The sequence below is a fragment of the Chelonoidis abingdonii genome, chromosome 15 (assembly GCF_003597395.2).
Source record: "Chelonoidis abingdonii isolate Lonesome George chromosome 15, CheloAbing_2.0, whole genome shotgun sequence".
Taxonomy (NCBI): Eukaryota; Metazoa; Chordata; order Testudines; family Testudinidae; genus Chelonoidis; species Chelonoidis abingdonii.
The window spans coordinates 36,017,013-36,031,866 of NC_133783.1; the positions used below are offsets into that span (position 1 = coordinate 36,017,013).

The window sequence follows — 14,854 nt, forward strand, 5'->3', positions numbered from 1 at the left end:
AGAATAACAATGACATACTCCAACTAACTTGTCTGTCACTTTAATATTAATAAGAATTTCTAACTGTCTTATGACTTCAGTGAGAAAAGTCATTTCATGATAATTAAGAGGTCATGGATTACAATACCCAATTATCAAATAAATATTCGAGAAGATGCACTTCTCTGGAGTCTTTCAAAGGTTAGCACTGCATAAATACCAAATGCTGCAGTTGTCAAGCCCTGAGGTTTAATACAATGAAGTTCCTGTGAGTTATGCAAATTTAAATCCATATTTGTCTGAATAAACTCACTTTATTATACTACTGTGAAGAAAATTTCTAAGATAAGTAATAAAACCTTGGGCTAATGGTCCCAATAGTGTCAAAACACTTTAAAATTATTAAAAATTAAATATATATATTCCACATAACATTTATATAAATATGACAATTAACATTGATATAACAAAAGTCAAAAGGAAATGAATAAAAAAGAATGCCATGAATGAATCAAAAAGAATGTGTTGAAATTGACATATATTCCCATGAAATAGTTCAATTTTGATGAAACTGCATTTTCAGATGTGAAATTTCTCTCTCAAAAAAATGTCCACCCACTCTTCCCTGAAGCCTAGGAATATGTGTAAAGCACTACTGGTAAGTCAGGGTTAGAACTGGTCAGAAAGTTACATGGAAAATTAAATTTGTATGAAAAAGAGAACCTAAATGTTTCATTAAAATGTTAGGGAGCCAAGCTGGCAGTTTCTGAAGGCAGAAACAGAAGCAGTCATCCATTTGAATCCCCTTGGTCAAACTGAATTAGGTTGTGACAACTAATGGAATAACTGTGTGCGCTTAAAAGTTCATAACTGGCTTTTGCCGGAGTTATCACAGCATGTATGCAGTTATTGGAAGATTGGTAGTTAGAATTACAGCAATCCCAAACATGAGGAAAATGGTAACATTTCAGAAAGGAAGAATTTGAAAATGTTTCTTCTTTGATTTATATTAATTTTTGCAGAAAATGCAATTGTCCTGTGAAGGGACAAGTACTGAAGTATTACTGTGCCAAACCTGTAGACTAAATTCATTCAGTCAAGTATGAAATAGGCTGCTTTAAGCACAAACCACAATCCAACCTGAGCTATGGAATTGTTAGTGCTTATTCCTTTGAATATAGCCACCATCTAAAAATCGACAACAAAAAAGGAAAGAAAGAAAACATAAAACAACACCATGCCATGTAAATTAAATCCCTCTAGCAGCAGTTTTCTCCTTTCCTCTTGTCTTGTGTTCTCTTTTCTCAGACTTTGTCAGCATTTGGCATGATGTGGGCTATATTCTCGTCAATTACCAATGTGAGCCTATTGCTCCCTATCCACTTAGTGTAAGCAAGGGGCAGCTGGTGCTTAGGTTCTGATTCTGCAGATCCTGGGGAGCACTCTGTTCCCACCTGGAGCTAGGGTTACCTCATAGTAAGTGTGAAAAATCGGGATGGGGGTGGGGGGTTAACAGGCGCCTATATAAGAAAAAGACACAAAAATCGGGACTGTCCCTATAAAATTGGGACATCTGGTCACCCTACCTGGAGCCCCACTAATGTGTGGCAGTCGGACCCTCGTTTGTAAGCTTCTTGGGACAAGGGGCCCGTCTCTTTATTCGGTGGGGCAAAGGACTAGCCATGGGTGGTGCCATTGAAGTCAATGGGGGTTTTCCCGGAGGCTTTGGCCGCTAGACACTATTGGCTCCACCAGGCTTTCCTGCGGGTTTGGGCCAACACCCCCAAACCTCACCGTTCAAACGCGCAAGCTGCTGGAACCCACTCCGCCGGCCCCTCTGCAGAGTCCCTCGCCACGGGCGAGCCTGACCGCGCTCTAGCCCGGCTTTGCTGGAGCGGGGCCTTAGGTACCGCGCTGGATGCCCCCGCAGGGCGCTGCCCCCGCCCCCTCACACCGCAGCCTGCTCCCCGAGAGCAGCGGCCGGGCCAGCGGGGCAGCGCCGGAGCCCAGCGCGGCGCGGGAGCGGTACCTCCCGAGGCAGGGTAAGGAGGAGCCGGGCTCGCTCCCACAGCGGGTGTCTAGTCACCTGCCCAGACTCCTCCCCTCTCTTGGAGCCAGCGCCGCGCTCCCCGCTGAGCGGGCCCCCTCCGCTCCGTGCCGGCCGGCAGGGGAGCCATGCGCCCCTCCAGCAACTCCAGAGTGACCGCGCGAGCCCTCAGCCCAGCCCAGCCCCCGCTCCCCTCGCGCCGCGTCTCCTGCTCTGGTCACCCGCGCTGATTAATTAATCATGATGGGGCTGCTGCTGTTCCTGCATTTATGTGGGGCGGACGGGGCCACCGGCTCCAGGCGCAGCACTGTGGGGTGAAGCGAGCGCTCGCCTGCCCTCTGCTCCCTCCAGCATCTGCTCCAGCTCCCAGCCCGGCATACCCTGACGCCGAGGAAGCGTCGCTCTCTATGGCTCCGGAGGAGGTAATGAGAGTAAGGACTTGCCGTAGAAGCCAGGGACTGGCTTCATCCGTGGCTCCTGTTTCCAGCAGCAGGCAGGAAACAGGGCTGGATTTGGGGGGCAGCGTAAGATTGTGCATGAGTAACTCCTGCTTTTATTGTTAGAGATCCCTTGGTAGCCCAGGAAGACGAATAAACAGACGCGCAAGTAGCCTGATGTCCTTAATCCTTTCAGTAGTTAAGAATCGGCTCTCCCTGCATAACTCCGCATGATTCATTCCTACTTTTACAGCTACTGATGCTGTCAAAAACATTTGTGATTTAATCCTCCGGACTTCCAAGTCACTTGAAAAGATATGAAATAATAAACACAGCAAGTACATTCATAGTGCCCTGGTTTCACCATAGGAATGAAGACTTGCTAATTAATTTACATACTAGGAAATTATCTCATGGGGGAAACCACACCCCATTGCACCTGCTCCATAGAGATTTGTCATCTGAATCTAGAGAACAGCCATAAATCATGTAAAGTGGTTGCCTTAGATTATGCTTGTGAGATCTGTGGAATTATGAATCCAAGGGCTGAATTTAAATTTTCCACTAGGAAAAGACAGACACCATTTAAACTCAGGTCAGATCCAATGTACTTCATTTCATTTAAAGCTAAGCTGCAGTTATTTATCGTAATACTGAAGAGAGCACTCTTGCCTTGTTCTGATACAAATACAGGTAATCCTTTTAGAGTACATAATATTGGGTAAATTGTTAAATTGTGATATTTCTCAGTCTCAAAAGTGGGTGACTAATATAAGGATTATGTTTTAGACTTAAATGCATTCCTTTATTTTGACACCTGTCAATGATAAAATGAGACTCATTGGGCTATGTTAAATTTCACTGTCAAAATTCTGGAGAGTAGGCATGCAAGATCATGTTCTCCAATTTATATCATGGCTGAAAATTTGACTGGAAAAGCTGCAGCTCCCAGTATAATGATTCATTTTCTCTTTCTCTTTAAAAAAGAAAATCTATGCCAAATGTACATAGACTGCCTTGACCCTCTGAATCACCCTTTTAAAATCATAGTAAACTTCATTCTCTGTAGATTTTTTACTACTTCTCCAAGTAAAACACTTTTAAATAGTTTTTGGTTCATGAGAATGAAGTGAGATTAGCCAATATTCTGTTACTTTTTTTCCCCAAAAGCGATTGCATGTGACCACTATTTATAGGAATCTCTTATCAGTATGGTTGATATTGGTTCACTAATTGGGCAATTTGATTATAGACTGGTATAGTTCTAGAATATCATTTGTTTCATATTATAGTATCTTTGAGATAAAAAATTAGATTTTTTTTTTGTGACATCAGTTAAACTTGCCTATATTTTATTAGTCGTACTTGCAGATTTGAACAGATGGCTTGTGTCTGTACATATGCAAATACTATTTATGTTGGAATAATATTAACAATCTATAATATTTTTAATAATTGTTATTCCTATATGTAAATCTTCTGGCAAGAAACAGTGAAAGTTGCAAAAACTACAAAAGTTTTGTTCTTCCAATTGTGCAAAAATACTGATGTCTGTACTAAAAAGACAAATTTGTTTTATTTTGCAAGTTTATTTGAGGCACCATGACTGAAGAAAATGAGGGGTGCTGTTGTTATAATAGAAGTGGTGTATCTGGTTTGACCTTTCATAACTTGCAGGTTTAGTGAAGAGAGGTTGTTGTCAATTAGTGTAAGGGAGGCTTCTATGAAAATATTTGATAAGCTCAAAAGTAACAAAAATAATTACAAGGGATCTTACTACTGGACACATCTAGTCTTAAAAACAAAAATGATTATACTAATTGTCTCATCAAAATTCAGCACTACAACTAAAGCATGAAGGAGTCAAAAACAAACAACCAAGATATATAAAAAGGACAAAATATAAAAAGAAATTATTGAGGAGGAAAATATATTTGTGAGTTGTGGTCTTTCTGTCAAACCCAGTCACTCAAGGATTGACAGAGCACAGTAGATAGTTCATCAAATATACAGCTGTGGTGGGATATGTGTGTATTGTTTGTCAATAAGCCAGTCAGAAAGGTGGGGCATCAAGTGTAGATGTGGGTGAAAAAAGGAAACTACAGGTCAAATCACTGTGAAGAATGGGGTCTTCTTTATTGGCTTCTTAGTTGGCTTGAATATCTGCTGTTGCAATTGGAAGGCAGTTGCTTTTCTTTAAAAGCATAGTGTTTGCCAAATATCATTCTGCTATCACTATCAATGGCATACTTAGAACTGTCAGTAACATTGGAACATCCAGGGTGTTCAAAGTATACACTGAGTGGTGAGCAACTCAGAGAATAACATTTTGGATATTTGGCTAGAGGGCGGGGGGTGATGGGAATGGGGAGATTAATACCATAGTTAACTTTTTATTTTTGGATATATCAAAATGTCTTTCCTTATGTGTTTGGCTTTTTTTTTTTTTAAAGAAAAACTATTTAGCAATGATATTTTTTCACTGACCTAGAAACTGACTGAATTTGGATTGCAAGCCCTGAACCTGTATAGATTGATAAGAGAAAGTAAAGTGTTCTACATGCTCTGTAGTAGTCTGAGATGGCAGGGACATGATGTTCTATTGCTGCTTTTAGTAGTCCTCTTGCTGTCACTGTGGCTGGTGTTCTGCCTGAATACATTGCTACACGTGGCAGGGAAGCTCTGGAAAAAAAAGATGATATCAGAACCACCATCACAGTTTGAGATTAGTATCCATGTAAGGCTGAAGCCTGGATCAAATTATGTTGGAAATCATTTGTTTCCATTTTAATCAGAATGGTCAGCCAGCAGCAAGGAAGGAGTGTGGACGTACAGTCATCATGCTTTACGTCTCAGACTATACTGACACCGTTGGTTGATACAATGAATCCAGGGCTCAGTGACTTGAGTAAGTGACCATCCCCTCTGGTTTTTCAACTGCTGCAACTGGTTGAGTGTTACTTTTCTTAAAAGTGTAGTGCTTCATGCCTCTTGGTGACATGTGGTTTAAAAGGAGCAGGGCAGAGCAGAGTTGGCTGACTGCAGCATTTACTCAGCGTGCTATAAATGACCTATAGTTCACTATTTGACAATTGGTCCATATCTGTGATAATGTGAGCATGCCTTCCTTACTGTCTATAGCTTGTTTTTCAATCACATGGTAGTCTCTGGTGCTTAGCATCATAAAACTGTTTAACAGAATATCTGGAGATACCAGAGGGCTATTACCTGGGCATTAGCTGCAGCCATACATTTTAAGAGTGGTTGGTATGAAATATCTAGATTGCAGTATAAGTCTAGAGTGTGCAATGCTGACAGCATAGGCCTGTATGCATGAGCAATTCCCTATCCAGTCACTATTCTTATTTTATACATTGTCACTTTTCTTGAACATGTCTCTTCAACTTCTGCTTCAAAAGGCGGTGGTGCTTTCAGGGTTCAAAACAAGCTGTTCGCTTCAGCAAAACTGGAAGGAGTTCCTTAGTCTTTGAGAGTGGACTCATAGGTGCGGTCAGTTACAGGCTAGCAGTGGGTGGCATTAATCTAGGGAAATAAAACCACACTGAGAATTGGAAGGCACACACAAAGACAAGTAATTACAAACTTGGTAGCTGGTGAGTGGTGGAATGTTAATTTTCTTATGAGCCTGTATGAGAGGCAATACCATTCCAGACCACCAGTCTGTTTGGTAAAATTCCCAGTCTCTGCTTGAATCTCTTGATTTGAAGAAAAAAGTAAGTTTCTAGTCTTCTTCCATGCAAAGATAGCCTGGAAAATGTAAAAGGATATGAACCAATCACTAGGGGTTAAAGCTTGGAGCCGATTTTTTCCTAAGCATTGTGGGTTATTAACAGTCAACCTGGTTTAGGATTTGGTATCCAGAAAAAAGAATAACTCCAGATCTTTGGGGTTGTGGGTTGGTGTATTTTTGTGGGGGAGGAGGGGTTAGAGTGGTGGTGAAGACTGCATACTGAGTTTATGGTTGTAATCAGTGTCACGTAAACTACTGCTGAAGGCACTAGAGCCACCATAAGCTCCCTAATAGCTAGCTGCCTGGGCCTGTGTCAGTGCCTTTGCTGAGCACCCTGCACAACTTGTGACCATAAGGAAAGGCAACTAGGTAGTAAGAAAGTCAGTGGTCTAGTCGACTAATCAAAGGCCTGAGAACAAGGGACTAATCCCAGCTAAGGCACTGACTCTATCTGTAGCCTTTGTTAAGTCATGTAAGCCAGATATTTTAAACCCATATGTCTAAAGTTATGCACCTAAGATAGAGGTGGAATACCCTAGTTCACCCTTGTGTCTTTTTCTTCTCTCTCTCCAGTGTTTTTCTATCACATTCACTAGTCATGCTAAAGCTGGCTGGGAAATATGTTTTGTTCCTATGAAAAAAAGATGAAAATTTTACTTTAGAAGATTTTTCTTCAAAAGTTTGTCAGGTTTTAATTGAGAACCCCAAATAGCTTGTTATTTTTTGGCCAAAAATTAATTGAAAACAAATTTCCAAGTTGATGAAAATGCCATTTTTAATTTAAAAAAAATTGAATGAAAGATTTTGACCTGCTCTAATCAGTCCTTCTTATTCCCTTTGTTCATTTGCCAGCATCATACTACACTCTCTGTACTCGCCTTTGGCCCAGAGGCTGTGAGGAGAAACAGCAGCACTGGCCACTGTTGGAAGACAGGATACTGGGTAGATGGACCTTTGGGCTGACCCAGTATGGCTGTTCTTATGTTCTACCACCAGCCCACAGTTTTTTCATCAGTGGTTGTCTGCATGTGTTAGTGCGGTTGCACTGCTCATAGGCTCACCATTTGCAGAGTGTCCAGAGTCTTGCACTTTGCATGGATCTGACTGTGGCCTTGTCTACATTAGAAACTCTTACCAGTATAGCTGTGTTGGTTAAGGATATGTTTGTTTTTTACTGACATAGCTGTGACTGCAAAAGTTCTAGTACACTGCTACCTCAATATAATACGACCTGATATAACACGAATTTGGATATAATGCATTAAAGCAGCGCTCCGAGGGGGCGGGGCTGCCCACTCTGGTGGATCAAAGCAAGTTTGATATAATGCGGTTTCACCTTTAACACGGTAAGATTTTTTGGCTCCCGAGGACTGCATTATAACGAGGTAGATGCGTATAAGTGCAGTTTTACTCGTTTATGCCAGTACAGCTTATGTCCGTTCAGCCAGGTCTACACTTAAATGTTTTGCTGGCATGTTGGTTAAGAGTGTGCAAAAAAAAATCTCACCCCTCCCTACCTGACAGACCTATGCCAGCATAAGCCCTAATATAGATGGAGTTGTACTGGCGAAGTCTGTTAGCTGGTGTAGCTTATTTCATTTGGGAACTGATATAAGCTATACCAGTGAAAGAACTTTTTGTCTGTATAAGCTATGTTTCCACTAGGAGGGTTTGCCAGTAGGGCTATTCCAGCAAACTCTGTCCAGTGCAGATACTGATATCAGCAAAGCCTTACCCATGTAGACAGTACCTTTGTGTGGAAGAATATTATCATGAAGAGGTTGCTTGTTGTGAGGCTTCCTGGGGACAGGAGGGCAGCATGATTTATGTCAGAGCTGGAATGCTTCTTGAGGTGCATATGTACTGATCCATCCTGTTGTGTCTTACCAGCTCAGCTGGCCAGTGGCTACTTCAGATGACAATTCTCCTAGGGCTGACAAAAACCATGAGACAACATTCTGGGTTTTTTTTGGTTGGTTTGTTTTTGTTTTTAAACTGACAGGGACAGGCCCTGAAAATGAAGTAGTTGAGCTTCTAGCAAAAAACAGATCGTCTGTCATGAAAATCTGCTACTATACAGGATACTATATGGGGAGCTCGGGGAAATTACAGCCCAGTAAGCCTTACATTTGTACCTGATAAATTGGCTGAAACAATAATTAAAAACAGAATGATACCTAGAATATCATGATATGATACCAATTAACAAGCATGGCTTCTGCAAAAGAAAATTGTCCCTTAGCAATCTGTTAGAATTCCTTGAATAGATTAATAAAATAGTGGCTAAAAAAGAGCCAGTTGATATTTGTTTGGACTTTTTTAAAAGGCCTTTGACAAAGTCCCTCATGAGAAGCTATTAAAGAAATGAAGTAGTTGTGAGGCAGAGGTAAAATGCTATCATGGATCAGAAACTGGCAACAGAAAACAAAGAATAGGAATAAAAGGTCAATTTTCATCATGCTAAAGGTAAATGGTGGGGTGCTTACAAGATTCTGTACCAGGATTGGTCTCAGAGTCGGGGCTTCAGCTGAAGCCCGAATGTCTATGCTGCAATTTTATAGCCAGCCAAGTTATGTGAGCCGAGTTAGCTGACCTGGACTCTGAGGCTCAGTACTACGGGGTTTTTTGGGGGGTTTTTTTTTTTTTTTTTTAATCAGAGTTTAGATGTACCCACTGACGGTAGGACTTGATGTTTTCAGTAGTAAAAGGAGTATCCATATTTACAATAACAAATATTAGGGTGGATAAAAATTTACAACTTAAAAAAATTACTTACATTTATATTAAATATAGGGTTTGTTTTTTTTAAATTAAACTTGAAATTATGGCAGCCTATGTTAAGGCCTAAACTTACTATAATCAATTGTCAACATCAGTAGCATTTTCTGCAGGGTACAGAGAGAATATTTTCTTCAGTTTATTCAACTAGTTCAGTTCAATGACTAGTTCATTCATAGTTAAGAAGTCAAGTGGGAGTTGAAAATGCAGGAAAGCTTGTTTTCCTTTTCCTATCTATGAAAGAAAACTACATGTGAGAGGCTGAGATCTACAAGTTCAAAAAGTTTGAATATAAGAATGGTCATACTAGGTTAGACCAATGGTCCATCTAGCCCAGAATCCTGTGGCCAATGCCAGGTGTTTCAAAGGGAATGTACAGAACAGGCAATCAACAAGTGATCCATCCTGTCGTCCACTCCCAGTTTCTGGCAAATAGAGGCTAAGGACATTCAGAGCATGGTGGTGCATCACTGACCATCTTGGCTAATAGCCGTTGATGGACCTATCCTCCATGAACTTATCTTGTTCTTTTTTGAACCCTGTTATAGTTTTGGCCAGTTTTGAATGACAATGGTGGCTGAAAACAATCAATTCAGTTCACTAACCTACAGATAATACTTTATTTGTTTAATCAATCAGTCAGATTTAAATACAAAGCATGTTTTGATAAACCCTTTTTCTTATGTATCCAGCATATTTACAGTAGTTTTATTTAACTAATTTTTTAAAATGTTGGTTTTGTGCATTTTTAATTGAATTCAACTTTTCATCAAAAAAGAGCTTGACACAAATCACAAGTGAGAAATGCATCATTCACCATTTTCTAACTTAATAAAAATGTAAAAATTAAGAATCTGAATAAGTGTACTGACCACTATCAGAGACAGGATACTGGAGTAGAATGACCACTTGACTTATCTGGTATGACAATGCTAGTATTTGAAGTTCACATGACAAGCTTTTATTATTTGTAAAACCTGAAATTGTGGTGTTATTTATATTAATGAAGAATGGCTGTGATCATGATGGACAGTCAGAGTTATTTTTGTTTGCTTTTTGTGGAGGACAGAACAGCAGTCAGTAATTTTGGTCAGAGGCACCAACTTTCTAATGTGCCGTGGGGTGCTTGACCCCTGCTTTACCCCAGGTCCTGCCCCCACTCCATCCCTTCCCTCAAGACCCCACCCTGGTCTGCCTTATCCTGACCTGCCCCACCCTGCCTGTTCCTGCCTTTGCTCCGACCCCTCACTCACTCCTCCCCAGCGCCTCCTGCACATTGTGGAACAGCTGATCGTGGCAGGCAGGAGGCGCTGGAGAGGGAAGAGGAGGCGCTGACATATGGGTGCTGGGGAGAGGGGGAGGAGCTGATCGGGGAGCTGTTGAGCACCCACTGGTTTGTTTTCCCCCCCTAGACTCACGTGGGTGCTCCAGACCCAGAGTACTCACAGCGTCGGTGCCTATGATTTTAGTGGCTCCTGAATGGCATTAGTACTGGATGTCATCTTTTGTATCAAACTTTAGGCAGTAGATGTTGGATAAATTAGTAGCCCAGGCACCTGTCTACTGGAATGAAAGAGAGCTTTCTTTCTCCCACTCCCCTGTCAGAGTATCCTGACTGTTAAGGGAAAAAGAGGAAAGATTTCTGCTACTCTTCCTGCCCCAGGCCCTTGGTTGCTGCTAAAGTAAAAGTCGTCTCTGTGACACTCACACACAGAAGCAACCCTAGCTGTTTTGTTGGCCAGGATGGAAAACATTTTAGGCATCCCCACCCATGAGTGGATGAACAAAAAAAAATATTGACATAATTGTGAAGAGGGGGTGGCCAATCAGCTGATCAAAACCAGCGGCCCTTCTCTCCCCAAAAAGCCAAGCAGCACAGCGGTCGAGCACTCCCTGTAAGGGCATGCCCAAGGTGACCAATCGGGTTGCCCATTCTTAGAACTGGCCCTATGTGTGTACACACTCCTTTGCTGTTTTGTCAGTCTTCCTCACCTGTGTGAGAAACTCAAGTGCTGTTTGCAGCTTTCCCTAGCAAAGTGAAATTGACATAAATGTTGTCCATTTCACTGCTGCCCAAGAAGTTCTGAATGAAAGTCTCCTGTAAAGGGACTGCAGGAACAGTAAAGAACTGTTAGTCTGTGAGCTCAAAAAAATCCTGTCCCTTCAGTGCACAGTTAGAAGGTTACCTCTACAACCAAGAAGTTAAATTCTTTTAAAATAAAGGCCTAACTTCTGTACAAAATAGAAGGATTTAGGCCCCATTGGCTACTCATCTACTCTTAGTGGTGAGGTCTTTTTTCCCAAGCCCAGACAACAAATATATGTAGTCCGTATTTATGAAATGTATATGTTAAAGTGGTAAACAAAAGAGTTGGGAACACTAATAGAAAACCATAAGAACTATAAAGGCTTGGATAAATGGAACTCAAATAAAAATGTCCATGCATTTAACATATTTTTTTTTCAAATGTAGTATTTTAATGTACTTTTGAGTTTGGTTAGTACATTGACCAGTTACATTAGTATATTGACCTTATTTTAGTTCATGTTGACATCATAATTAGGTTTTTAAAGACTTGTTCTGGTATTGATTTGTTTCATCTTGACATTGTAACGTGATCTCCATGGAATTGCACGCTTACAATTTTGCTAGTGGCTTAAAATTAGAATGTAAACATCGAAAACAATACAAAAACCCTGTGTGAACTACACATTGAAAAATAAAGACAAGATGTACAGATTCTTATCCTTAGTAGCACTAGCTTACTCTTACACCGGGGTGGGCAAACTATTGCCCAGAGGCCGTATCCAGTCCTTCAGATGTTTTAATCCAGTCCTTGAGGTCCTGCTGGGGAGCGGGTTCTCAGGCTCCTGGAAGCAGCGGCATGTCCCTCCTCCAGCTCCTACGTGTAGGAGCAGCAGAGGGTTCTGCACACTGCCCTTGCCCCAAGCGATGCCCCTACAGCTCCTAGTGGCTAGGAACTGCAGCCAATGGGACCTGCAGGGGTGGTGCCTGCGGACTGGGCGGTGCACAGAGGTGCCTGGCCATGCCTCCACATTGGAGCCAGAGAGGAGACTTGCCTCTGCTTCCAGGAGCTTGTTTGAAGTAAGCGCCACTGAGAGCCTGCACCCCTGACCCCCTCCCATGCCCCAACCCCCTGCCCCAGCTCTCATCCCCCTCTGTCCCAGCCCAGAACATCCTCCTGCATCCTCAACCCTTTATCCCCAGCCCCATCCCAAGCTTGCACCCCCAGCCTGAGCCCTTCCTCCACAAACCCCAACCATCTGCCCCAGCCCAGAGCTCCCTCCCGCACCCTGAACTCCCCATTTCTGGCCCCACTCCAGAGCCTGCACCCCCAGCCGGAGCCCTCACCCCCTCCCGCATCCCAACCCTGAATTTCAGGAGCATTCATAGCCTGCCATATGATTTCCATACCCAGATGTGGCTTTTGGGCCAAAAAGTTTGTCCACCCCTGTCTTACACACACAACATTTCCCTTGTTTAGATGCCCAACACACTTCCCTGTGGGGAGCTGTCCTGCCCTTTGGAAAAAAACTTCTCCCTCCTTGTACAGGCAACGCAATAGTGGGGCTGGGGGAGGCAGAGGCAGGAGAGCCTGAACACACGTAGTCACATCATGTTCCTGAGTATAATCTGATCCCAGTCTGGCCCATACAGTACGTGTGAAGTGGGAAAGTTAGTGTTGTGTGAAATAATATGTATGATCTAAACACTACATCTGTATTGTCTGTATGCATGTAATTTCCATTTTCCCCTTTAAAGTTGGGGAGAAACCCTACCCAGGCTTAAAGTTTAGAGTGGAGGGTTTGGAATGTATAGCTCTTTGAAGTGACTGGATTGTGGGAAGGGAGAAGCTAATGAGTCAGATCTTGAGGCATAGATGAACTGCACAATGCATAGGAAAGGGTGGGGGGTGGGTGCAAAGGTGACAAAGCCCACATTAGCACTCCTCGATACAGTTGTATTAGGTAACTACCTCTTTTACCATGTTAGAACTGCCTAAAGGCTGTTATCATTTACTTAGGCTCCAAATGTTCATAAGAGACTGAAAATGCCAATGACCATTGTGGCGCGCACACCCCTATTCTTTTGGCTATGCCCCTTTTATCTGCTATTCCAGTAGCAGAGAACGGGAATGGCATTTGAGTACCTACATTGGCACTGCACCGTGGGAGGATGACTTGTATGCTGCATTGATACTCCATGCACTGGGTAACCTTGTTTAAGGGCCAGATGGCTGTGTGCCAGGAAATCTGTTTCAACATCTTAACTACTGCTTGGTTGGAGACAGATGTCTGCAAGGTTGGGTTATTAGGCCAGCGGTGCATCCATTTCCAAATGGACAGCTGTACCTTCACAATGGAGGGGATTGGGAACTTATCACTAAAATGAAAGGTTAACATTTTACAGAATCTTGCAAAATGCAGAGAAATCATAAACTGATGGGATCGACAATTTTCTCACATCCATGATTTTTTTTTCTTGCCCCCGATGTGAAGACATGGGTTTCTGAAGGTCCGAAGATATATGTACCTGAAGTTTATAATTTGATATAGTATTACTCAATCTATGTAATCTCTATATGACTATACTGTAATGCTGCCTAAGGCCCATCAACTCACAATTCACATCCATTAGCCCACACATGAGGCGCCTTCTAGAAAAAAATAGAAGGCTTTCTCTGTATGGAAGTCAGTCCCTCTCTAGAGGGCAGAGACATGCAGATGTTTGGGAGAATGACTGAGAGGTTGTCAGCTGCAAGAAACAGCCATGAGCTGAAATACTGCGAATCATATATCAATACAATTTCCAGTCTTTGGCCTTTTTCTTGATTTCTCACCTTCTCCCCCTCCAGACGTGGATGCATCATCTTATAGTCTGAATTTAACACTGGTAAGAGTAAATGACTTTGGTTTTTAATCTGTTTCTCTTCTTGCTTTCTTTAACTAATATCATCTTGTTTAAATGTAGTTCTAATTGAGATCTGATTGTTATCTGTGTGTCCCTGGGAACAGAGGCTCTTTGCTCTTGGAGTAGGGTGGACCACGGAGTAGGGTGGACCACAAAGTTGGCATATGTAAGCGGGGGAATGGTCTCGCTATTTTGGGGAACTTTCCTGGCTTCTGCAGTACCCCGATGAAGAGGGCAAGCGAAAGGATCTGAGTCCTCACTCCCACTTCCTTTACCCAGAGGCCTCCCTGCCCTCGAGGACTCCCCATCCACTCTCAAGTCTGACAGAACCCTCGTAACCCCAACAAGTCTGGGCCCAGGATTCCTGTGGGGCTCAACCCCCAACCCTGCTGTAGTTGCCTGGGACAGGGGCTAGGGTGTCCCCACTCCGGGGTACTCTCTCTGCACTGGGCATCTCCCTGATCCACTGATCATTACGTACAGTTCAAAGCAAATACAAGTTGTTTAATTAACAATTAATTTAAAAAAATATTAAGGAAAAATGGCAGCAACCATTACAAACAGTGTCTCTGGATATCAGGGCACTTCACATTCTGTTCATTGTAGGTCCCAGGTCTCCTTCTCAGGCCCTGGCTCTGTTGCAGGGATGCTGCAGGTTGGACACTTGCAATGGTGGTGGCCACACACCTCCGGGCTTTGGGTGGTGAGACCCTTCTTCCCAGCATCAGCCCCCCGTCGGGTTAAGATCTCCCCGCAGGGACCCTTGGCTGGGGGTATCTTTCTGTGCTGGGCCCTTTGCTTAAGGTCCCCCCTTGGCTGGCCCCAGTTGCTCACCACACCTGGCTCTGTGGCTGCAGCTCTGCTCCCAGCACAGGATCTACTCTCTTCTTGGGCTGTGTCTGGCTCTGCTCCCAAGTCTGACCTGTTTC

General features: G+C 42.8%; 1 protein-coding gene across 1 annotated transcript in view; it reads left to right on the top strand.

Moving 5' to 3' along the window:
- Positions 1 to 2,205: 2,205 nt before the first annotated feature.
- LOC116820686 (heparan sulfate glucosamine 3-O-sulfotransferase 1-like) overlaps positions 2,206 to 14,854 on the top strand; it is a 116,452-nt gene continuing 103,803 nt past the window's right edge. Inside the window, exon 1 of the mRNA XM_075072596.1 lies at positions 2,206 to 2,448. The gene's annotated coding sequence lies outside the window, so the exon portion shown is untranslated. The remainder of the gene's footprint in view (positions 2,449 to 14,854) is intronic.